Genomic DNA, 24,926 nt, shown 5'->3' on the forward strand with positions numbered 1-24,926 from the left:
AGTCATTGTTAGAGTGCGCTGAAGACTTAAGAGTTTGGATGGCTCTAGTTTTTACTTCTTTAATTTTAATGAAAGAAAGACAGAGGCTTTGCTTTTTATCTTGTGGTGTCCAGTGGGTTGTCCTTTGTGGAACCTTGCCATCTGGCTCGGTACATGAAATCTACTCTTATTACTCTTGGGGTGAAAATGGACAGTGATTTTGTTCTTGACTGGTAGATCAGTTCGATGGAGAAATCCAGTTTTTAACAAATGACACTACTAGCTAAAGTTATAACAGGAAGGCACAACAAGCCTGGATTACTGTAAGTCCCTATGCTACGGTGTCTCACTGAAATCCTTGTTGTGTCTCCAGCTGGTACAGAATGCAGCCGCACGTCTTTTAGCTAGCACACAAAAGAGAGCGCACATAACTCCTGTTTTAGTCTCACAGCCCTGGCAGTCTGTTCATTTTAGGGTTAATTTTAAGATTCTTTAAATCTTTATATGGTCTCGTTCCGTTTACCTCTCTGAACTTTAACAATCGCGTTGCCACTCTCGTTCAGTCGGGTCAGCGCACCAGCTTTTCATGTGTGTGCCGAGGACGCGGCAGAAGCTCAGAGGGGACAGAGCTTTTTCTGTGGCAGCTCCAGGGCTTTGGAATGTACTGCCAGTGCACATCAAACAGGCTTCTTCATTGTGCATTTTTGAATCTGCTCTAAAAACTTATTTTTGATTGGATTCTGAGCCAGTATTAAAGAGCTTATTTTGTTTGTTCGTGTTGCTTTATGACATCTTTTATGTGTCTTCTTGTATTTATGTTTTAATGCTTCCATATGATGTCTGTTCAGCACTTTAAAAACAGCCCAACTGACACCAAAGTACTTATGAATGAAGTTGGCCTGGTCTGGCTTGGCCTTCAGTATGAGAAACATAGTCCAAACTATTCTGACATTGCGGTTTACAGTTTGATATGAATGTGGGAAACCAAAGTGATTATTTATGTAGCAAATATGTGTGATATAAATCTCTTTAATTTTTTAAAGCATTGGCTCAACTGACTGGTCAGAGAACCAGCAATGTATAATGTATTATGCTTGTTGAATCAGGATCAGCACTTCTCTACTTCCCTGACAGGATTTTTGAATCCTTTGTGCATTCTTGGAGAAAATGAGGACCTCCGAGGTGTTGATTCAGCATAATTGTGCTTTCTTTTGTTTTCGACACGCATCATACCCCTTGGCCACTCGTTTCTCATATCCTTGAACATTGTCTTAGTATTTATTTCCAAATATATCTGTTTCTAGGAAGAATTTTTCTTCAGTCAATATTCCATTTTATATTGCTTTTAAACTTTGAATTATTATCTGGATTCTTTACACTCAGCGCTACAGTTAAGTCAGTTGTATTTACACACTTTGAACATCCAATTTGTAGTAAATGTTTGGTGAAGTTCACTCAATTTTTTGTTGTTCATCGTCTTTGCCTTATATAGTCCACTGTAATTCTTTGCCATATTTTCAACTTATTAGGCTCTTTAAACAGAGGTCATAAAAACAATGCCCTTGATTAAGAAAACTGCAGAATAACACTTTTATTTCTGTTCCTGGATTAAAAAGAATCAGAGAATCCAAACTGGAGTTTTCTAGCAAAGGTTTTCATGTGGTATAAAGATTGAAAAGAATAACTCATTTTGAGAATTAATTTGTACAAATAACTAACATCATTATAAGGGGTGAACAGAGAGAAGCATTAAGAATAGAAAGTATGGGCAGCTTGAGCTCAGTGGCAGGGTGGCTGTCTTCCCATCAGAAAAGAGATTAAATCCATTCCTCTCCAGTGTGCTGAGGCACTCTTCGGCAAGACACTGTTTCACATCTACATTCCCACCAATATGCTTAATGATGTATTAGTGATAGTACAAAAAGTGCAAAAAATGCTATTTCTGTTATGATATATTTTTCTGGGATGAACCCGGACACAGCACGCACACACAGAGTCAGTTCTTATGAGTGAGTTTTATTGAATAGTGTGGAAGATGGAGGATGAGACCAGAGTCTTTCAACGGACGGAGGTGAAGGGTGTAGAAGCTGGCCGGCAGGAGGAGTGTGGAGAGACTGACCGGGAGGAACTCTGGAGCCGAACAATGGAGAGCAGAACATCTGAGCCGGGTGCTGGAGAGCAGAACGTCAGAGCCGAGCGCTGGAGAGCCGAACGTCAGAGCCGAGCGCTGGAGAGCCGAACGTCAGAGCCGAGCGCTGGAGAGCCGAACGTCAGAGCCGAGCGCTGGAGAGCCGAACGTCAGAGCCGAGCGCTGGAGAGCCGAACGTCAGAGCCGAGCGCTGGAGAGCCGAACGTCAGAGCCGAGCGCTGGAGAGCCGAACGTCAGAGCCGAGCGCTGGAGAGCCGAACGTCAGAGCCGAGCGCTGGAGAGCCGAACGTCAGAGCCGAGCGCTGGAGAGCCGAACGTCAGAGCCGAGCGCTGGAGAGCCGAACGTCAGAGCCGAGCGCTGGAGAGCAGAACGTCAGAGCCGAGCAGTGGAGAGCAGAACGTCAGAGCCGAGCAGTGGAGAGCAGAACGTCAGAGCCGAGCAGTGGAGGGCTGAACTTCAAAGTCGAGCTGTGGAGGGCTGAACTTCAAAGCCGAGCTGTGGAGGGCTGAACGTCTGAGCCGTGCTGTGGAGGGCTAAACGTCTGAGCCGAGTTCTGGAGAAAACAAAACTGTCGGAAAGTCTTTGGGCTGACTGTAACAAGACCAGGTTGAACGGAGTCTTCAGGCTGACGGTAACAAACGGAGCTGACAAGAATACTGGCAGAGACTGAGCGGGAGTGAACGCTATGGACCGGCGACGGGAACAGAAAGAGGTGAGTCTTATAAAGCGGTGGAAACAGGTGGAAGCAGTTGTGGGTTAATTGCAGCCTGCCAGGTGAAACCGATCAGGCTGCGCAGGAACGAGAGAGAGAGGTTCAGCATGCAGCCAATAAGCTGCATCCTGACAATTTCGTTCTGTATGCACTCTGTGCATACAAAATGACATTATTTACAGTTGGTAATCTGTAAATAAATACAGATTACCAACTGTGATCAAACTAGTCCTTTATGAAATATAGGACTATGAAAAATGTTAATTGATTCTCTGCAAATATATATCTTCTTTTTACAGTAATTCACTGGGAGATTTCAGCTTGTTTTAAAAAGTAAGATGGAAATAATCGTTCTGTGATCCGAATATCAACATCGAAAAGATCTGTGCCATATTCACACAGATTCTCAGACAGCTCTCATCTTAGCCTAAAAACTCCTGCCAAGGAGTCTAGCCTAAGAGTGATTCAGATAGCTGCTGAGTGAGACTCTGAGTAAGGAGACGACAGAAATGTTTTATCTTAGTGGGCAGTTGTGGTTGACACCAATGCCAAGTGTGACGCTGTGTTTTAAGAGCTGTAACATGGCTGAATGGTTGTCAAGAAACAAAAAAATTAAATAGGCACACAAACACTGAGAAATTAAACGATTAGACTGGGTTAAGAAAAGTGTGTGATGATGATGAAACATAGCAAAATGAAATAATTGTCACAGAGCATCAAAATGTCTGAACGTACCTTATTTACATCATTCTTTTGATTTGTTCATTATGCTCACTCGTCATGCTGGTCATATTACTAGGAGTAAAATTACTAGGCAAGTCTGTTAAACTGTCCCATTGTGTTCATTATTGTCACCTGTCAACATTTTACTGTGATCACGTCCTTGTGCAAAAAGTCGTGTTTCTCAAAATGACTGATCTAAAATGGAGAAAAAAAGGACAAACTGGACAGAGGAGCAGCGCCTCTGTCTGCACAGCTCTGGGAGGACAATAGAGGTGTGTTGAAAGGTAAATTGGTCCCTGGATCATGGTATAAATAGGCAGACTTTGAAGAGCATTGCAGCAGATCCATGCATCTTTTTCTCTGGGTGTCTTTTTTTCTGCTTTCACGCACCAGCCTAGGAAGTGAGAAGTACTCAGCAATCAAAAGCCAGAGAGGCGATGGCTTCATGAAAGCAAACCTCGAGATGAGCATTTATGTATACTGATATCAAGTACAATACCTTCTCACCTCTTTTACACCTTCTCTTTATTTATACCTAATGTATATTATTATTCTTTATTAGTGCTGTCAGTTAAACGTGTTATTAACGGCGTTAACACAAACCCATTTTAACGCCGACAATTTTTTTGTCGGCGTTAATCGCCCTAATGTTTTTCCCCCCGCCGTGCTCTCCGGACTGTGTTTCTTTTACCCTCGGCGCTTTCCGTAGTTTCAAGAGTGCTACAAAACTGTAGCAAAAGAGACCCGCGCTGCGCTCACTGTTACTGTTGCCAACAGTGAGCGCGAAGTTTCTTTTACCCTCGGACACATGCGACTTTTGGCTTCTTTCTTCTAAAAGCGCTTCTAAATTTCATGAGTCACGGGTTGCTTTTTTTTTTGGGCACGTTTCTGAAAGTGAAATCGCTTATTTGGTCTCTAAAATAAGTGACGAAACAGCGGTTATTATGAGACCTACCTGCACTGCCCACACTTTGTATCCAACTGAAATATCCCTCCGCCATAGGAGCCGACGGTAGTAAAGGCAGACAGAGCAACTCTGCACGTTTTTTCTGCAGTTTACGGTGCAATAACCGGTGATAACTGCTGAAAGTAGATTACAAGGTGCAGATCACCATTTTATCAGACATTGGTTCTGAAGATGAGCTTTTACACGTTGATAAAATTGCAGAAACCCAACCCATAAACCGTACTTTAATGCTTATTAATTTGTTTTCTCTGTATTTGACAAACTAAGGCTGAAACACGTTGCCAAACGAAGGACCTGGAGTTACTAAACAGTTGCTAAACAGTCTCATTCAGGGTATTAAGCTCCTGCCCAGTTGCAAGCAAAGTGCAAGACTGGAATGACCTGGAAATTTAAAACCTGGAGTGAAGAACGTGGAGCTGAGTAGAAGAACGTGGAGCTGAGTTGCAGAACTGAAGAACGTGGAACCGAGAGCTGGAGAACGTGGAACCGAGAGCTGGAGAACGTGGAACCGAGAGCTGGAGAACGTGGAACCGAGTTGCTGGAGTGAAGAACGTGGAGCTGAGTTGAAGAACGTGGAGACAGACTGAGACTGAGCTGGAGTGAACACTACGGGCCGGCAACGAGAGCAGAAAGAGGTATGTTTATATAAGGGTGGAACCAGGTGGAAGCAGTTGCGAGTTAATTGCAGCCTGCCAGGTGAAACCCATCAGGCTGCGCAGTAACGAGAGAGGGAGAGAGGCTCAGCATGCAGCCCTCACGCTGCATCCTGACACTATGAATATGGATATAAACAGCAAGCAAAAATATTCAAAGAAATTATTGTTGTTGGTGTGAAAGCTCAGAATTAGATGTGTGAGAGAGAGTGAAGAAATGAACAAAACTTATGACTTTATTGAAATGTACAATTTTTATTAATTTATATGTTTATGCATAATACCATGTCTAGCTTTGTTTAAGAGGCAAAAAATATATATATATCAGCATGAAAACAGGTATTTATTTACACATGTGTTTACACATGGTGTAAACATCATGGCGTCATGATTAGTCATTTAGCCATTATAGTCCAGAGTTTAACATTTGGCACCAGGATGTTTTCATTCCAATTCTGAAAAGTGCTTGAAAAATAACATTAAAAAATGTTTTGTACAAGCATGTATTTTATTAGTGTCATTTATTGCAAAATTGCACATTAAAATGCCCAAACAGGCTATTACACTTTCAGAAATAAAAGGATAAAATATGCGATTAATTTGCAATTAATCTCGAGTTAACTATCGACATTATAGGATTAATCGCGATTAAAATTTTTAATCGTTTGACAGCACTATTCTTTATATTGTCTAGTGTGTATTTTGATTATTATTTTCTGCGATTTTTATAATTATTTACAAATGTTTATTATTGGGAGGACTTTACAGTCTGTAAATGATATTGAAATCCCTCTGTACTGTATTGTGGGCACATTTTCCACTTTGTATTCATTACTATTCAATTTTTTTTCTTTTATTTATTTATCCTCAATAAAATTACTTTACTAGAGCAGCACCATAAACCTGTCCAGCCGATAAAATCAATTAATTTCCCCCTTTTGGGATGATAAAGTTTATCTTATCTTCATAGTAATATTTGTCTGATTGTTAAATTAGTTTATGTGCTCATTTACCCCGCTCTGGATCAGCCAAACAGCTCTCTGTGTTTCCACCATCTTCCCTGATTAAGACTCATAGGCTCGCTAAAAGTCCTCCCAACATGTTTTTTTTTTTTTTTTTTTTTAACTTTAGGAGCTCACTGAAAGACTGAGAGGCCTTTTGAGTTGCTTTTATCTTACAGAGAAAAAGAAAAATCTTAGAATTTCCCGAATTCTAAGATTTTTCCTGAATGAATGTCACTAAAGGCTATTTTTAGTCTTTGTATTCATCGTGAATACGGCCCCTGAACTCCGAATCAGCTCAAGAATGCCTCTTTGCATTTTGAGAGAAATGCAATAGCACTTAAGCATTATCTGGTTGGTATTAATGACAGGTTACCTTCATCAGCACAGTCAAGTATTGTTAACATGGGAGACTAAGTCTGTGGATTTGTGTAGCTTATGCCAATTTTTTTAACAGACCATCTGTGTCCCCCTGCAGAAATCAAGCCTAATCCATCCCCTTTTGATGGGTCTGTTTTCTTTGCAACCTCCGATTTTCGTTTTAGGCTGCAAAGGATCTCAAAATGGTCTTTGGCAGCTGGATGTGTGATGCATGTTAAGAGACTTTCCTGCATGACAAATGGAATAAAAAGTAACTTGCTTAAGTAGTGCTGTCTTTTCTGTCAGCTCTGATCAGTCTTACCATTCTTCTCTGACCTTTTCTCATTAATTTTCATTTGCAGTTCTGTGTTTTCATCCACAGAACTGCAAACGCCGCAAACAGCTGCAGTCTTTTAAAATCAACAAAGTTAGCAGCCTTTTCCTCAGTCTGATTTTTAATCTGTCAGTGACTAAAGTTCCACACATACATCAGCTGCATCTCACACGTTGCCGTCTCCTGATTGGCTGCTTTGTGTCACAGATAAACGAGGAGCGTAAGAGTCGTAGCCAGTTTCAAATATCAGTTCTCATGCTGAGATAAAGCGGGTATTTTATGTGTTATGGTTTACAAGATCAAACAAGTAATCTGCTACATTTAGATCCTTTATGCAATTAAAAACAAAACCTTGAAGGTTTTTTTTTTATTACATGAATACAATATTTAGCATCAAGAATTGATCACATATCCCCAAAGTTGAATTAATGAAAGTAGACACATAACACACAAAACAGCAGATTTTGCTTATTCATCACTAATCCACTATTTCATATGATCCAAATAAGGACACAACTGTGTGAACCACTTCTTGTAGTTTCTGGTGTTTTGTTCTGTCATTCTTTTCCACCATCAAGCGGCTGTTTTTTTTCCACATCCACAGGGTTGTGTGCAGGTTAGTGTATGTTTCTGTGTCACTCCTCATTTCTCTCTTGAAGGGTGTGACTGGCGGGCGTGGTGCGGCAAGCTACTGCTTATCTGGACTAATCAGGAAGAGCTTAAAGAGGAACAAATTCAATGAAACATATGCCAGATTGATTCTGCACCTAGGCCCACCTTCTGTGATTTGAGTGCCAAGCACTAATCTAACTTCAGCCTCCTTATGCAGTACTTAATCCACGGCGGTTCTCACAATCACACGTTCCAGCCCTCTGCTTTCTTGCTCCTCAGATCACTGGAGAAATCCTCTGAGGATCACATCTGCTCATCTCCTGAGTGCTCCTTGGACCATCTACCTCCTGATTTCAGCCGCTAACTTGGCTCAGCAGCAGCTTGACACACATTCACTTGCCTATCTACCCTCCTTCACGATTCACTCCACCACGCCCCATTTCCAGGAAGGAAACAGAGACACTAGCAGAGTCAAGCCACCATTCATCACCCCCTGCTGACCTCAGACGCAGAATTCGATCAGCACCTTATTCACCTTTAACAGTAAGGACTCTGCTTCAACTGTTAAATAATTTCCCATCATCTTACAAGCCTGGAAAGAAACCACTTACCTCTCATTCTCGGTGTCCAACCAGAATTCCTCCTTAAAACTATAAGAGCTGCCTGTTTTTTTTTCAATTCAATGTGTTATTCAGACAACTCACCTGGGATCCATAAGTTAGTGTCTTTATTTTATTTGATCAGTTATAACCTTTTTTTTTAGTTAGTTTTTTTGGTTCTTTTAATTCAAATCACTTATCCTAGCTTAGAATACACTATAATAATTGTCCATTGCTAAAATCAGGAAATAGTTCTCATTGTTTTGTTTTTACTGAGGACCTTGATCTTTATGTAAAGAATAACATTAATGAAAAAATAGTTATTTGAATATGTATGAAGACCCCTTATGACATTTTTGTATGACATTTTTGGAAAGTGTGGACTTGTCTCAAGGATAGAAGGATATCTAGAGACCAAATCAGAAGTTCAGCAGACAATGTAGTCTCAGTACTGCGTTGTTATCTCTTATGTAAAAAAAAAATATGCAGATGTGAATCTGAGAGGGCACTCAGGTTTCTTGTTTTTTGTTACATGGTGTCTATAAAAATAAAAAAAAATATGGGAAAAAAGGGTTAAAATATTCATTGTACATTAATAAAACAAGGCCCTCTTGCCAATCAAAATACCTTTGTATTAATTGCAAGAAACTCACAATGGCTTCACTATAGAAGCAAAGCATGTGAGTAAGGAAAAATATGTTTTCACATCAGTTCACCACTCACCAATATTTGAACATGTCTCTGATGAAATTTATTGCAGGGTAAATTATCAGTGGTTGCTTTTGTTTTCATGATTACTTTCCAGCAAATCTGATGATGCTTTGCATCAAAATATTGCAAAAATAAAGGAATTTCCTGAGAGTTTGTAGACTCTTTTGGTTTTAATTTCTGTCACTTCATTTCCAGAAAATATTTGAAAGAACATGAGCTTTATATAATAATGCTTTCAAAAAAAACAAAGAAAAAGGAATGTCAAACCAAAAGGCTATTCAAATTAATTTTGTTGTTGTTGAAGTGCTGAATCTCTCCTGCGGTGCTATTAACATTTTTAAAAGTTAACAAACATCTGCTACCGTTCAGAGTGAAAATGGCTGCACGTAAAGGTCAGTTGTTCGGATCTTATTTTTACCCTCTGTTTCCTCAGGTCTGGACAGAATTTCTGCAAGACTGTTGTCTGGGGGGCCAGCTGGTGGCCCTCTTCAACCCTTTGCAATCAGTCTCTGCCCTCAAAGCTCAAAGCTGCTTTCTGGAGTGCAGAGAGAAATATTTCAAATGCAGCCTGCAGGAGTGTGTCTGTCAGTTAGATGGTTTAGTCCATCAATAGTTATACTTTTTTTGGAAGTCTTGAGAGTTCCTAACCCTTTACCCAAGGATCTAACGGCACGTTTACTTTAGATTCATGCTGCAGTCAAGGTACAGTTGCACAAAGAAGCAGGTAATTTAAAGCGTTTAAACTAAAGGAATTCACTTTTGGCCATATGCCTGGCTTAATCAAAATGGATGTGCAGCTTTTTGCATAATCACAAATTCTTTTTCTTTTTCTTTTTTTATGTAGGGCTGGGGGTGTTATGTGTAGCACAATTGCACATCAATAACTAACCCTTACTTAACTAGGACATGGCTGCCCATCTAATGTGACAAGATGCAGCAAGAAGAGCATTAATCAGAAGCTGATAAAGAGACCCATCTGTTGGGTCTATCTGTTGACAACATATTAGTTTAGCTCTCCACTAATTCAGCCATTTTAGTAATTGTGGTAAGATGGTTGAATTGCCAAAACAAAGCCATACAGAGTATCCCTTGTGGCTCACCATAAGCTATGTAAGGAAAACAGCAAACATATGACAGGAGGTGCTCTGGTCAGATGAGTCCAAAAATAAAACTTTTAGTCCTACATGGACATTGCTTCTGTATGTTGGTCAGTGATAGAAAGTCTCTTGGTGTATTGCTACATTGTGTGTTCTCCAGTTGCTCTCAGGAGAACAGGAAGAACCTGCAGTGGGTGGTGAGGTCAGCAGAAAGCATTATTGGATCAAAGCTACCCTCTCTGACAGACATTTACACCTACAGGCTCCAACAGAAGGCCAGCGCCGTTGAAACAGACTCCACTCACAACAAATACTTTTTCCTTCACTTCTGTGTAGTACAAAATTCAGGGCTTTTAAAAACCAAACCCAATGAGCCAAACATGTGGCTTCAAACTGTTAAAACTGCAAAACTGTTTTTGCTTTGTAGGAAACAATCACAATACAGACTATTTTTTCTGTGTTGTGGAAAACTGAGACCCTGAAGCATCCCCACAATGAAACTTAGGGGTGGGAGGACGGTACCATTGTTATGCTGTTGTTCAGCAAGAAAGGGAAACAAAACTAAATCTGACTGAACTTAAGCTTTGCAAAGTGGAATGCGTTAAATATTTTAGTTTGGAATAGAAGTTGCAAAGCTGCTAGAGGCAAACCCAAAAAAGAGGTAAAGCTGCGATGACTGCAAAAGATAGTTGCAGAACTGACTCTGAAGATTGACCACCACCCTGGTTTCAGATTTCTTCTTAAAATCAGCAATATTTTATTTCTACTTCACACTCAAGAGATGCTTTGTGTTTATGAAACATAAAGCCAAGAAAATAAATGTAATAATTTTGCAAAAGCACTGTCCATTGCATTTCATATACACACAGGGCACTGACTTCCCATTGGCTGAACATGGAAATAAGCAAAAGGATCATTGTTTGTGCAGTGACAGACAAGTTACTAACTTAAGATAGTGGACATTTTGGAAACATGGTTGACTCATTTCATTAGGTTCACTTACTGTATTGACACACTGGCTGTCTGTGCCCACAGCAACAATACAAAACTCTTTGTTTGAAGGGGGGCACAATAAACAACAGATTAAGAAAACTACAAGTCAGATCAGGAGCAAAAGAAGAAAAAAATTATAGGTTTTATTGTTTTTTAAGAAAGAAATAGAAGTTAACCTATGTTTTTTTCCATCTGAAAAAAGAAATCATAAAACATCTGCATTTATTTTCTGGAGAAGGAATCACTTTATTTTTTCTTGTCAATGTGTTCATTGTTCTTCTCAGATTGTACTTTTCACCCCAGAAGCCTTGATATTTTTGGAGGGCTTTAAAACAATGATTGTTAAGTGAATGACCCAAATCTATAAAACAAACCAAGTTTACTGCCTTTATTTAGGACTTTCTGGGATGGTATCTTGAGGGAGCTGTAAAAGAGGATGCACCATCTTAAGGGATCAGATTGCTTTTTCTTTTTTTTTTGCGTGCTCTCCCAATGTCCTCAGGCATTTGCTTTAGAGATTCAGAATTTACTTTGAATGTAAATGTAAGCTGGAATGACTATTGCTACTTCTGGTCTAAGTCAGCTTGGATAGGCTCTCAGGCTGCTCTAGTATGCTTAACAAGATAAATATGCAGAGTTAAAGGGTGGATCTTTCATTCTGCATCAAAATTATGTCAAGCATTTGTGACATACTAATTGTGCTTTGGTATGTGGCTTATAATTCAGAAACAGCTGTGGATTTTCTGGAGTTTACCGATTTAGCTAAAAGTAAGTTTATCCTCATCTTTTAGAATTTTGTAAGAAATGCCTGTTTCCTGAAAGACCTTGTCTTCCAGTTTGTATTGTTATGGATCAAAGGCAATTTAAGGAGAATTACCTCTTGCTTAAATGGACTGAAAGGATCAACGAATTTCCGGAAACACTATGTGAGCAAATGTTCTAATGTTTACCAGGGCTGAAACTCGTTTAATATTGATTCCCCTCAAAGCCCTTGCTTTAGATTAAGAAACAAGCAAACAGCATGAAGTTGGTGCGTCAACTGGGTAAGTTTGTGTGCATGTAATCCAGTAACGCCCGCCTACACTCACTCTTGGTTAACCGTGTAACAACATCTAAAAGGAGAAGCTTTTGGCTAAGAAGGGAGTTTGTTGCTGTTTGCTGATGTTGTGGAAATGCTGATTAAGACACACAATTTATTCAAGCTGGCCAGGAGGATGTCCGTATCTTCCACTAACAGCCCCTTAGGGAGGCTGCTCAACACCAAACACAAATCACGAGCTGCTGTCAATTAACAAGAGTGCCTTTCTGTAACGAGAAAGTGCACGTGACACAAGGCTGTGTATGCACGGCAATTTAGTAAATGCTCATTTAGTAAATGCACCCTGATCCAAATAAATGTGGAAAGGACAGGCTCATTTTCATATTGGAAAGAACTAAATCAAAATACAGAATTGTAAAAATAAAACTTGTGTGGGTCTAAATGTGAAGAAATGAGGGGCATTTTGTGAGACATCTATGAAATGTGCCTGTGTCCTTTGATGTAACCACATTTTCTATACTGCATTTGGATTGGGATAATTGGGATAAAACTTGTAGTGGTATACTGCTTCAGGACAGGGAGGCACTTTTGCGAAACACCATTTTCCAATTTGTTCAGTCTTATTTTTTTCACACTTTATGATCGCGTGAATGTCTTAAGGTTGCAAGTTTGCTCTGAATGGAATCTATTAGTGCCACCAAGTAATCAAATAATTATTAACTGAATTAATTGCAGACATTAGTTGGAGACACACCGAGAATTTGGTAAGCCGAGGCGAGCGATTGCTCATCAGTGCAGACAAAGAATCTGCACCCTGATTTTTGGCCAACTAACCTCATCTCACTTGCAGTCAAATACATATTGCTCATTTGAATTATTTGAGGTGAATCTGGACGCTGTCGGAAAGCGTGGGCTGATCATGGCCCACCTGCAAATGGATGTTGCTAATAGTCAATAAAAAAAAGATGTTGGGACATGACGACAGCTACAAGCTGACAATTTTCATTCTATTTTGTTATTATACAACACAATGAACAGGAATATAGAAAAGCACTGGGGATAACGCAAGATATCAACCAACCATCTCTAATCCCACACTGCTAAAAAAACAGAAACAAAACATACAACAGAGACATCCTTGAATAGTTGAGTTTAAAACACATTAAATGATGAAGGGTCTTATGGAAGTAAACCAAATATTGAACATAAAGGTAATTTGACAAACTGACATTTTTTAAAGAATTATTTATATAAAATAAATCAGTTTTCCATAACTCCTTAATGTTTATTTGCATGATCCAGCCCAAACATGATATTGTTGTCCATAACAGTAGAAATAATATTTTAGAACCAACATTGACGGCCATCCTTAAAACCCACACATTCACATAAATGTTCCAAACTCTCTCCATGACTATTGAAAAAAGAATAGTGAACTACACTTACCTGGAAGTTAAACTTACCAAGTTTTAAAAAGCATATTACATCTTTTATGGGGCAGTGTAAAAAAATAAACAAACATACTGTCATGATTTCAGCACTGATGTCTGGTCTGATTACTTATTTCACATACCTGTTTAACTCTGCCCTGTTCTCATTACCGCTCACCTGTTCCATCTGCATATGACAGTATATATTCACCCTTCAGACCAGACAGCAGTGCCAGATTATTTCAAGCCATTGGTTAGACATATTCCAGCGTACTTCTGATTCTGATTTCCTGATTCCAACTAGTTCTGCCTACCGACTTCTGAGCCTGCCTGACCCCTTTGATCTGAAAGGGGTCAGGCAGGAGAAAACAGAATGCAGCTGAATTCTGACAATATACTTAAACCAACTGCTGTTTGTTTTGACTTCAACCTAAACTTTAATTTTCAAATATGTAATGCAGACCTCATTGCTTTAACCCTCCTGTTAAGAGTAAATCTGACTGGCATTGAAACTTAAAAAGTAAGATTTTAATCTACAGTAACATAATCTAAACCAATCATACAGTACATAATTACTTAGAATAAGGTAGTTTTACTGTCAAGCCCACAAACTCTGTAGTAACATACTGTACAGTACTTCAGCGGTAAGGTTTGGGTACTGTGATTTTGTTGCTTACAGTAAAGTACTGTAAGCATCAAAAATGCTTAGTGTACCAAACAATATCTACCAAATAAAAAAAATTGGAACCAAAAAAAGAAAAACAATATTTTGTTTTTCTTTTTCTGTGTGATATGTGTTAATTTAGTTCTCTTTAAGATGAAGTCAAGTTGCACACGCAGAAATAATGCTACTGGGCAAAACCTTGTCTAGGATCCATAAAACCAAGAAATAATCCCCAATGATCACCACAAAGCTTTTGAGTCTTGTCCTTTCTGCTTTCCAGCCAATTCAGTCTGAGTAAGAAACTTATTATACGAGACGATAAGGAGGAGGAAGCACTGACTCATCACATCTATTATTCACAAAACCATGTGTGAACAGCTGTTTCCAGTCTCATTAGTGAGAAATCAGGATGAGATTTATGACTGATTTGATTGAACCCTTAAACACATTATATGATGATCAACGTGATTCAAAATAGTTCGACAGATTGCAAAACAGCAAAAAAAAGTGTTAATTTTAAGGTACAGATAGTTTCTCAGTTTGGTCCTGGTTTTTCATACACTTATCTAAACCTATAATAATAATTATATATATATATATATATATATATATATATATATATATATATATATATATATATATATATATATATATATATATATTGTTATTTTTTTATGTGCAATACAAATGCATTCGACTGTAATTCAGTGGTTAGAATAGTCGTCTTGCAATCGGATTTTGGGTTTGTGGGTACGATTTCCACTTCCTCTTGTCACCTTAGACATGTTGATGTGCCCCTGGCCAAGGCACTTAACCCCAAGTTGTATTCTGTATCTTTGTATGAATGTGTGTGTGTTATTGTGTGTTATTGTGTGCGATTGGAAGAATGTGTACATCAGTGTAAAATGCTTTGAGTGAATAGTATGACTGGAAAAGGGCCATTCAAATTCAATCCATTTATTATTTACCATTTGGTATAGTTGAGGACAGGATACAGAGAAGATCAGCACAAGCAGAAATATTTTGGAAGAAATCTTTGTGAATTTATGAGATGTGAGCTCTGCTGCTTGTTTCCCCTTTGCATCTCCTCTCCCCCCGATGGAAGTGATAGCAGAAAAATAAAAGGGGAAATCTCATTCTGCCTCAGCCAGTCAATCCCACAATTCCCCACCCTGCCACTCAGATCAAGTTGCTAATTAAGGAAATGCTATGACGGGGTTACTTTGTTCATCCAAAGGACACATAAATGAGATCCTTATTTTACTCAGAATCTTCGGTGACTTTGAATGGTTTCTTGGGTGTGGAACTAATGAATGTAATATGTTTTTTTTCTTTGTGTATTACATTTCCTCTAAGTGCCTTGTTCCTTGCTTGTGTGCTCCTGCATTCACTTGAGTACTGCATGTCACCGTGCCCTGCTTAGTGCTGTTGCACATTTTCTCCTCTTGATTTGTCTATATTTGTTCAGTTGCATTGAAGCTTGATCCATTCTACCCAATACGTTGTAAAAGTGAATGAAGATAGAAGAATGGGCAATGATGGACAGATTTATTTTTAGATTTATTATTATTATTATTACTTGTCGTTATTTTGTTGTTAAAAGTTTGTTTCCCAGAACCTTTGCTTAACCTGGTCATTTTTCTGTGTGCATTTACACCGTGGGCTCCAAAAACCTGTCTGTGCTAATTCTGAGGGTGTCTTTCTCCTCCAGGTGTGTTTATTTTCTCTGTGGCAGCAAGTAGATACAAGGGAAGGAAAAAGCTGCAAAAATAGAAAAATGTCGTAAAATATTTTTTGTCATATTTTTACTTTATATGAAATTTAAAAATAGAACCAGAACTAAGTACTGTCAGGAAGGGGTAGACAAAACAGCAGTTTTCCAGTGGCATGTATGTAAGAATATGAGTGACCCAGAGAGAGTTTGAATTGTTCTGAATATAAACACATTGAAAAAACTCTGCTCTGTTTTTTAGCTTTTGTTTTTTTTTTTTTGCAGTAGACTGACATGTGTCTTTTAATAGGTAAAATTATAGTAAAATAAATGGCATATAGTGCACCGCCATTTAGTGGCAAACCATTAACATAAGAAATAACACACAAAAAATGATATAGAGCAACATTGCAAATTTATAAGTGAAAAATCAGTATTATTAAAAATGTTCCTCATCCATGGTACCATCTTGAAGTTGTCCAGTCTTCTTTTGATCAAACTATACCCTGTCTGGACAGTTGGATGTGATGTGAATAGATTGTTCCCTGTCCTCCTGGATAACAATCTACCTGACAGACTGGCCTCTGTGTCTCGGTGTTTCTGTTCACACCATACTCAGCAGACTTTCAGCAGAACACTGACTCCTGTCAGATACAGAAATACTTTGATTTTATGGCTCTTGTGGCTTGCGTCAGGAGAGGTCCAGAGCCCAAATACAAAGGCCTTGTGGGTTCTTTCAGGCACTGGTGCAACAAATGCAGTCTTCACCTGAGCACAGCCAAAAACAAAGTGATGGTTTTTGATTTTGGGTGGAAAAGGGCACAACCTTTTCCAGTCTCCCTTCCAGGGGATGACTTTGAGGTGGTACACGCCTAAAAATACCTGGTGGCTCTCCTGAATGACAAACTGGACTAACACTGAGGTCCTCTACAGAAAGAGGCAGTCGCCTGTTCTTCCTGCAGAAACTGAGGTCATTTGGTGCGTGTATAGAGTAGTCGACCATGTTCTATCACACTGTATAGTGCACTTTTTTATGCTGCAGTGTGCTGGGGAGACACTCCCCAGCACACTGCAATTCCAGGTTGCTGGACAAGCTGGTTAAAAAGTGCCAGCTCAGTGCTGGACAGGAGGCTGAAAGTTGTAAGATCTGTGTTAGAGAGAGGCCTACTGAACCAATTGAATGGCATTTTTAAGAACGGCATACACCTTCTCCGTAGCCTCCTGGAGTGTCAAAGGCACGGTCGCAGCGGTGGGCTCCTCTCTTTGTGCCTCCCAACCGAGCAATTCAGGAGACCCTACAGCCCCAGGACTATAAGACTGTTTAACTCATCCTACTTTCAGCCATACATGCAATCACTTACACATATACACCCTCATTCCTAATGTGCATGCACACACACATTCTCATACATATGCCTAGGAAGATTAATAATAAAGCAATGTTAAGCTTTTTAAAAAACATTTTAATATCTATTCTTCTTTGTGCTGTTAATGTTATATAATATTGTGGATGAGTGAAAGTGTGAGTTTTTGATTTTATGCGTTTTATGCTGAGCTAGTTAAATAAAGGAATTTCATCCTCGGGGGATGAATAAATGAGTATTTTATTCTACTCTTTTTCAAGAGTTAATCAAATAGTTTCAGAATCTAGGCGAAGGCGATAAAAAGGAAAATCCACAAAATGCTTATTTTATATTGTTTGTAATGCTTTAAACCTTTGCACATTGTACTGTTCAGGAAAAGTTGTCTCGGAGCCGTTTTTCAAACTGGGGTCAATGATGCTCACTTCCGAATAAATCAATGTATATTGCTGTCCCACTTGTGCTGATTAGAAAAACCAAATGAAATGTCACTGGGAGACGAGAGAAGATAATACCAAGGTATAAAACAATGTTAATGTGTTTCTCTTATGTCTCCATATGTATACCCATGTGTGAACACCCTGCACATTAAAATTGATCTTTGATGTAACATTTCCATAAGAATGGTCATAAGAAGTCCCAACACATCCAGAGAGAATAACTGCAAATTGTTTTTTGTTTTATTAATTTTTTTAAATAAATGTGCTATATTAGGGTAATGAAATCACAAACTTTTATTGTGTTAAAAGCATGAATCTACATCAAGCTGGAACTCTGCAGCTTCAGCAATAACTGGCTTATTTGTTTGAGGTTTTGGTATGGGTTCATGATTCTTAGCATGATTTTTACACAGCTTTGTCATAGAAAATCATAATTTAGAAGACTGTCAAAAAAGAAAGAAGTTTCTTTATGTCTGTCACTAGAGAAGAGTAGTTAGAGATAGATTTTCTGGAGCCTTTTCCACTGTAAATCAAACAGCACCAGAGTACTGATACTGATGAATACCGAGCCCTCTGAGTGATTAACAGTGATGCAAAGTGTTTGTCAAGAAATGTTCTATATATTTTCCACATATTTTGCAGGTCTTCAAGTACCACAGAAAAAATAATGAACTTAAGATTGCATTAAATGATTAAATTATTCTCTGTCTGTCATGATTAGCACAATAAATAAAAAAGAAACAATGGCTTAGTTTTTGTCTTACAGTGTTATGACAATTAATACATCCTTACTACCTTCTTGTGTGTTATCCACTTGTGTATTTTCCTGTTCTTAACTCCTTGATACTTCCTAAAGAAAAAAACAAAAAACAGACTTTCTGATAATCAGATTGATTTATTTTGTCTCACAGAAACCTGGCTACAAGAGGACCACATTAGCATAAATGAGTCAACCCCCTCCAATTATTCAAATTTCCACATTCCCAGATCTGTGGGAAGAGGAGGAGGAGTGGCAACTATCTTTCAGTCTGATTTATTGATTAGTCCCAGGCCAACTAATAATTACAGTTCTTTTGAACATTTAACCCTCAGTTTCCCTCATCCAAACTGCAAAGCAATAAAACCTCTTCTGTTTGTTGTTTTGTATCGTCCACCAGGCCCTTACACTCAGTTTTTGGATGAGTTGTCAGATTTCTTATCTGATTTGGTGTTAAATACTGATAAGGTTATTATAGTGGGTGATTTTAACATCCATGTTGACACTGAATGTGATAACCTTAGTGTAGCCTTTAAAACTATCCTAGATTCAATTGGTTTTGCTCAAAATGTGCATGAACCGACGCACTCTCGGCTCCATACTTTAGACCTTGTTCTGACATATGGCATTGATTGTGAAGAATTAACAGTATTCTCTCACAACCCTGTCCTGTCTGATCATTTTTTAATAACATTTGAGTTTAATCTAACTGAATTCTCCACCCCCAAAAGAGGGTTCCATTATAGTAGATTTTTATCGGATAAAGCTGCATCAAAACTTAAAGAGTCTGTCCCCTTTTTAATATCCTCCGTATTGCAGAAATGCCCTGTAGATGGCAGCATTGCTGTTTCTTCCCATTCACAAATCGATACCTTTGCTAACAATGTGACTTCCTCATTGCGTTCTGCATTAGACAATGTAGCTCCCTTGAAAAAGAAGGTGATTATTCACAGGAAGCTGGCTCCTTGGTTTAATTCAGAGCTGCGTTCCTTGAAGCACAATGTTAGGAAATTGGAGAGAAAATGGCGCTCTACACACCAAGAGGAATCCTACTTAATCTGGAGGGACAGACTATTGTTGTATAACAAGACCCTCCGCAGAGTTAGAGCAGCATATTTTTCATCATTAATTGAAGAGAATAAAAATAATCCTAGATTTCTCTTTAGTACAGTTGCCAAACTTACCCAGAGCCACAGCTCTGTTGATCCATCCATTCCCTTAGCTCTTAGTAGTAATGATTTTATGGGATTCTTCATAAATAAAATTGATGCCATTAAAAATAAAATAATTGGCATCCTCCCAAATATGATTACCTCGTCCTCAGTAAGTGAGGCAGCATTGGAGGAATCTTTAGAATCTGCGCAGTGTTTGAACTGTTTAGAAGCAGTAGAGCTTTCTGAGCTATCTAAAATTTTAGCTTCATCTAAACCATCTACCTGTATGTTAGACCCAATCCCAACCAAGTTGTTTAAGGACATATTCCCTTTGATCAGTGGCACTATTTTAGACATGATTAATCTATCCTTAGTAAATGGATATGTACCACAGGTTTTGAAAGTAGCTGTTATTAAACCTTTACTTAAGAAACCTTCTCTTGATCAAGATGAGTTAGTAAATTACAGACCTATATCTAATCTTCTTTTCTTATCTAAAACTCTTGAGAAAGTAGTTGCTAATCAACTTTGTGAACATTTACAAAGTAATGACCTACTTGAGGAGTTTCAGTCAGGCTTCAGAGCTCATCATAGCACTGAAACAGCTCTGGTGAAGGTCACTAATGATATTCTCATGGCCTCAGATAATGGACTTGTGTCTATACTTGTCCTGTTAGATCTCAGTGCTGCGTTTGATACAGTTGATCACAATATTCTCCTACAAAGACTTGAACATACTGTAGGGATTAAGGGGAAAGCATTAGGCTGGTTTAAATCTTATCTGTCAGACAGATTCCAATTTGTTCATGTTAATAATAAATCTTCCTCAAACTCTAGGGTCACCTGTGGAGTACCACAGGGTTCAGTCCTTGGACCAATTCTATTTACTATATATATGCTTCCGATAGGCAAAATTATCAGACAGCATGGGATTAATTTCCACTGTTATGCTGATGATACTCAGCTATATTTATCCATAAATCCTGATGAATCCAATCAATTACTTCGACTGCAGTCATGTCTTGATGACATCAAAAGCTGGATGACTTTAAATTTCCTGCATCTAAATTCTGACAAGACCGAAGTTTTAATCTTTGGGCCAGAGTCCTCAAAAAATAAACTTCTTAACCAATCACTTAATCTGGGTGGCATTAACCTGGCCTCTGGTAATAAAGTAAAAAATCTTGGTGTTATTTTTGACCAAGACATGTCATTTAAATCCCATATCAAACAGGTTTCCAGAGTTTCCTTTTTTCACCTCCGGAATATCGGCAAAATTAGAAACATTCTGTCCAGGAGTGATGCTGAAAAACTGGTCCATGCATTTGTTACTTCAAGGCTGGACTATTGTAATTCTTTACTATCAGGAAGTCCACAAAATGCAGTTCAAAGCCTTCAGCTGATCCAAAATGCTGCAGCAAGAGTTCTGATGAAAATCAACAAGAGGGATCATATTTCTCCAATTTTAGCTTCCCTTCATTGGCTTCCTGTTAAATCAAGAATATAATTTAAAATTCTCCTTCTAACGTATAAAGCCCTTAATAATCAAACTCCATCATATATCAGAGCTCTGATTACCCCGTATGTTCCTAACAGAGCACTTCGCTCTCAGACCGCAGGTCTGCTGGTGGTTCCTAGAGTCTCTAAAAGTAGAATGGGAGGCAGATCCTTTAGCTATCAGGCTCCTCTCCTGTGGAACCAACTCCCAGTTTTGGTCCGTGAGGCAGACACCCTGTCTACTTTTAAGACTAGGCTTAAAACTTTTCTTTTTGACAAAAATTATAACTAGTGACTCATGTTACTCTCAGCTACCTTTATAGTTTTACTGATATAGGCTTAGGTTACTGGAGTATATCAGGATCTAATTTTCTCACTATATTGAGTTCTACTGTTCTTCAATTATGCATTATGTGTTGTCATTTCTGCTTTAACTTTTTGCTCTCTCTCTTTTTCTTCATAGTAGCTACACCTGGTCTGACGTTCTGTTAACTGTGACATCATCCAGAGAAGACGGCTCACCCGCTACTACCATCTAATGTAGAACAGATTACTAGATCAATGTGTGCTTCTGTGCTTTTTTGTTTCTCTTGTTGTGTCTCTGTTCTGTCTTCTGTAACCCCAGTCGGTCGAGGCAGATGACCGTTCATACTGAGCCCGGTTCTGCCGGAGGGTTTTTTTTCCCGTTAATGGGTGGTTTTTCTTCCCACTGTCGCTTCATGCTTGCTCAGTATGAGCGATTGCAGCAAAGCCATGGACAATGCAGACGACTCTCCCTGTGGCTCTACGGTTCCCCAGGAGTGAATGCTGCTTGTCGGGACTTTGATGCAATCAACTGGTTTCCTTATATAGGACATTTTTGACCAATCTGTATAATCTGACCCAATCTGTATAATATGATTGAACTTGACTTTGTAAAGTGCCTTGAGATGACATGTTTCATGATTTGGCGCTATATAAATAAAATTGAATTGAATTGAATTGAATTGAACTTTAAAGTTTCTTTGAGTCTAATAAAGTTAAACATGTATTTAGAGGATAAGTAGCTAGACATAACTCTTTCCCTGACCAGAATAGTCCTATTACTATGGTAAGGAAATTATAGGTATATTACTGGGTGGTAATTAAAAGCATTAATGTTAAGTCATAATGTTTTATGGACCAGCTGTTATGGTAAAATTCTTGTACTGTTCCCCAAAGACATGAACAGACAGATGTGCATATAGTTCTGGGAATTGCTGCGTGAACTGGTTTGACCTTAGTTGTGTTATAATGGTTAATGGTGCTGGGATAGGGATGGAGATGGTGTGGTTCAGGCAGATGATGGAAGGTGAGCTTAGTTTATGTCTTCCCTGACGGGTTTGCTGATCTCTGATGGTTTGTTTGTTAGAAAGGGTAAATGTACAGAGGCATTGTTGTACGCAAGAGGGGGGAGTAGGATCAGAGGTGGAAACACATGAATTCAGATGACTGGCCATGTTGGTATTGCTATTTGTGGACTTAACTAGGAAGTGACCGGCGGACCCCGGGAACGCTTCAGTGCAGACTTTAGGTACAGTTGTGAAAAAAAAACAACAACAACAGGAAACCTTTCTGTGTCCAGCTCCAACTCCCCATTTCGGTTCCGATTCCTCACATTTATCAATACTGATTTTGTCTGGAGGTCGACTCAAGGGGCCTGTATGGTTTGGGTGGGCGGGCTGGCTGGCTGGTAATGTTTTGATGAGGAGTGGTCTTGGCTTTTTGGTGCAGGGCTACAGGGTTTGTGGGTCGGGGTGGTCCTGGGAGGGTTGGGGTGGTGGTTCCAGTTTGCGGTTGGTTCTCTGGCTTTGGCACCTGTCTCTCGCCTTGGGCCCAGCATATTTTGATGACGCTGCTGGTGGTACCTGCCTCTCCTGGTGGGTTTAATCGAACGGGGGTGCCTACTGGTGTCAGCGGGGGAGCTGGCTCCCAGGGAGAGCATTTTGGTCCCCAGCCTTTCCCTCCACATCCCCAGACACCTCCTTCTGCCTGCTCCATCACATTTTCACACATGTAGGACTTTGGGATGTAGGAGAATCACTGGGGTGCGGGGAGGGTTTCCCATCCCTGTTGTCTTTTGCCGATCTGGGCCCCAGTTTTATTGTACAACATTTTCATGACACTCATATTTAGGGCATCTCCACCGTCAGTGTTTGAATGTGTGTGTGAATTACTGGCTGTAGTGTAATGCGCTTTGGGGTCATAGAGAAGAAACATGCACTCATGCATATGGTATATTGGGGCCTCGTGGTACTGAATCTGCCAATGTAAAACAACCAAAATGCATGTGGAGAGTAGTTTATGTGCATGTGAATAAATAAAAATGCTCATATGAGTACTTATAGCACGTGTTCCCTTTTGGCAGAAATTTGATGGCATAATAAACTCTATAGTTAGGTTTGGCTGCCACTGAATAGATCTTATGTTATAAAACTGTATATTATCAGTGATGTTTTCATACGTGTTGGTTATTTGCACCTGTGATGTTTCTTTGAATTGCTTTTTTTTTTGTTCTTGCTGTCTCTCTTTCTGCAGGTGTAGAAGCAGAAGGGAAAACACAAGATGTTATCTTGTGATTTTTTTCTCTTTCTCTCCTTTTTAACATTTTGCCTCACCTTTTGCTCTTCCTTTCCTTCTCTTTTACTTTTTCTGTGTCCATTGAATTTAAAATAATCCTAAAATAATAAGAAAGCAAGTCTGAGCGCTACATTGCCAGACAGGACACATAAAAACTAAAATAAATGATTAAAAAGATAAATGAAAAACTCAGAGGACTACAAAGCGCTACACTCTACTCTCAGTTATTCAAATACTGACGTTGGTAAACTACATTGTCGCCACAGCTGCCACAAGGCAGACTGACAGAAGTGGAGCTGCCATGCAATCAACCACATTGGCTTCTTGACCACCAGCAGCATGCAAGGCATGAAGGGTGTTACCCAAGGACACAACGACTGAGCGAGGATTCGAACCGGCAACCCAGGACGAGGTCCTACTTCCTAACATATTTGGACATATGGTTTTTTCAACCTGATATTTTGACAATAGAAGAGATCAAATATTAATCTGTTAATTAAGACTAAAGCAAATACGTTTTAAAACGTTTTCTCCAATGTCATACAAAACTATTTATGTGAAATAAATCAGCACAGCCCAAATGTCTATTTTGACTCAGAACAACTAAAATCCCTTACTGGTGTATAAAATCAGGGGTACGTGAAGAAAGACCCAGGGCAAGGGTAGGACTTGAACCCAGGACCTTCTTGCTTCATGGCAACAGTGCTACCCACTGCGTCACTGTGCGGCGCATCTGCTAAAATATATATTTTCAAAAAAATTAAGCACAACTCTACAACATGCCAATCATCTAAAGCATACAGTAAATCCTCCAAAGACTGATTTTGATGTCATGGAGATCCTGTGGGGAAGCCTTAAATGGGCTGTACATTTAAGAAGCCCTTCAAACATCTCACAGCGGAAGGTTAAGAGTGGGGCAAACTTCCCTCACGCTAATGTCAGAGCCTAATAGGTGGCTACACGATGCAGGTCGATTAAGTTATTTAAGTTAAAGGGGGAAAGACTAGCTATTAGTGCTAAGGGTGTCCTAACATTTTCCTCCGAGTATATGATTATATATTTGATTATGGGGATAAAAAAGTTAGTTTCTGCTAGTTAAGTAGGGTTAAATCACTGTCTTTCCCACAGATAAATATGAAATATAATTAGACATCATTATGTGACTATGTCTTAGTAAAGAACTTAATGCTTAATGAGATGTCTGCACACTCTTCACTTTGACCCATCCAATGCGTGTTAATTGCAAGGACTGATGTGCCTAACACACAACGGGGTCCAGGTGTTGTTTTGTCTAAGATTAAACAACCCATCTTTTACCCCTAGATCACACCCTGAAGCTGCAAAGAAAGTCCACCCATCACAGATGATAGATTGCTTGGTGGCT

This window comes from Fundulus heteroclitus, chromosome 8 (genome assembly GCF_011125445.2).
Source record: "Fundulus heteroclitus isolate FHET01 chromosome 8, MU-UCD_Fhet_4.1, whole genome shotgun sequence".
Classification (NCBI taxonomy): Eukaryota; Metazoa; Chordata; class Actinopteri; order Cyprinodontiformes; family Fundulidae; genus Fundulus; species Fundulus heteroclitus.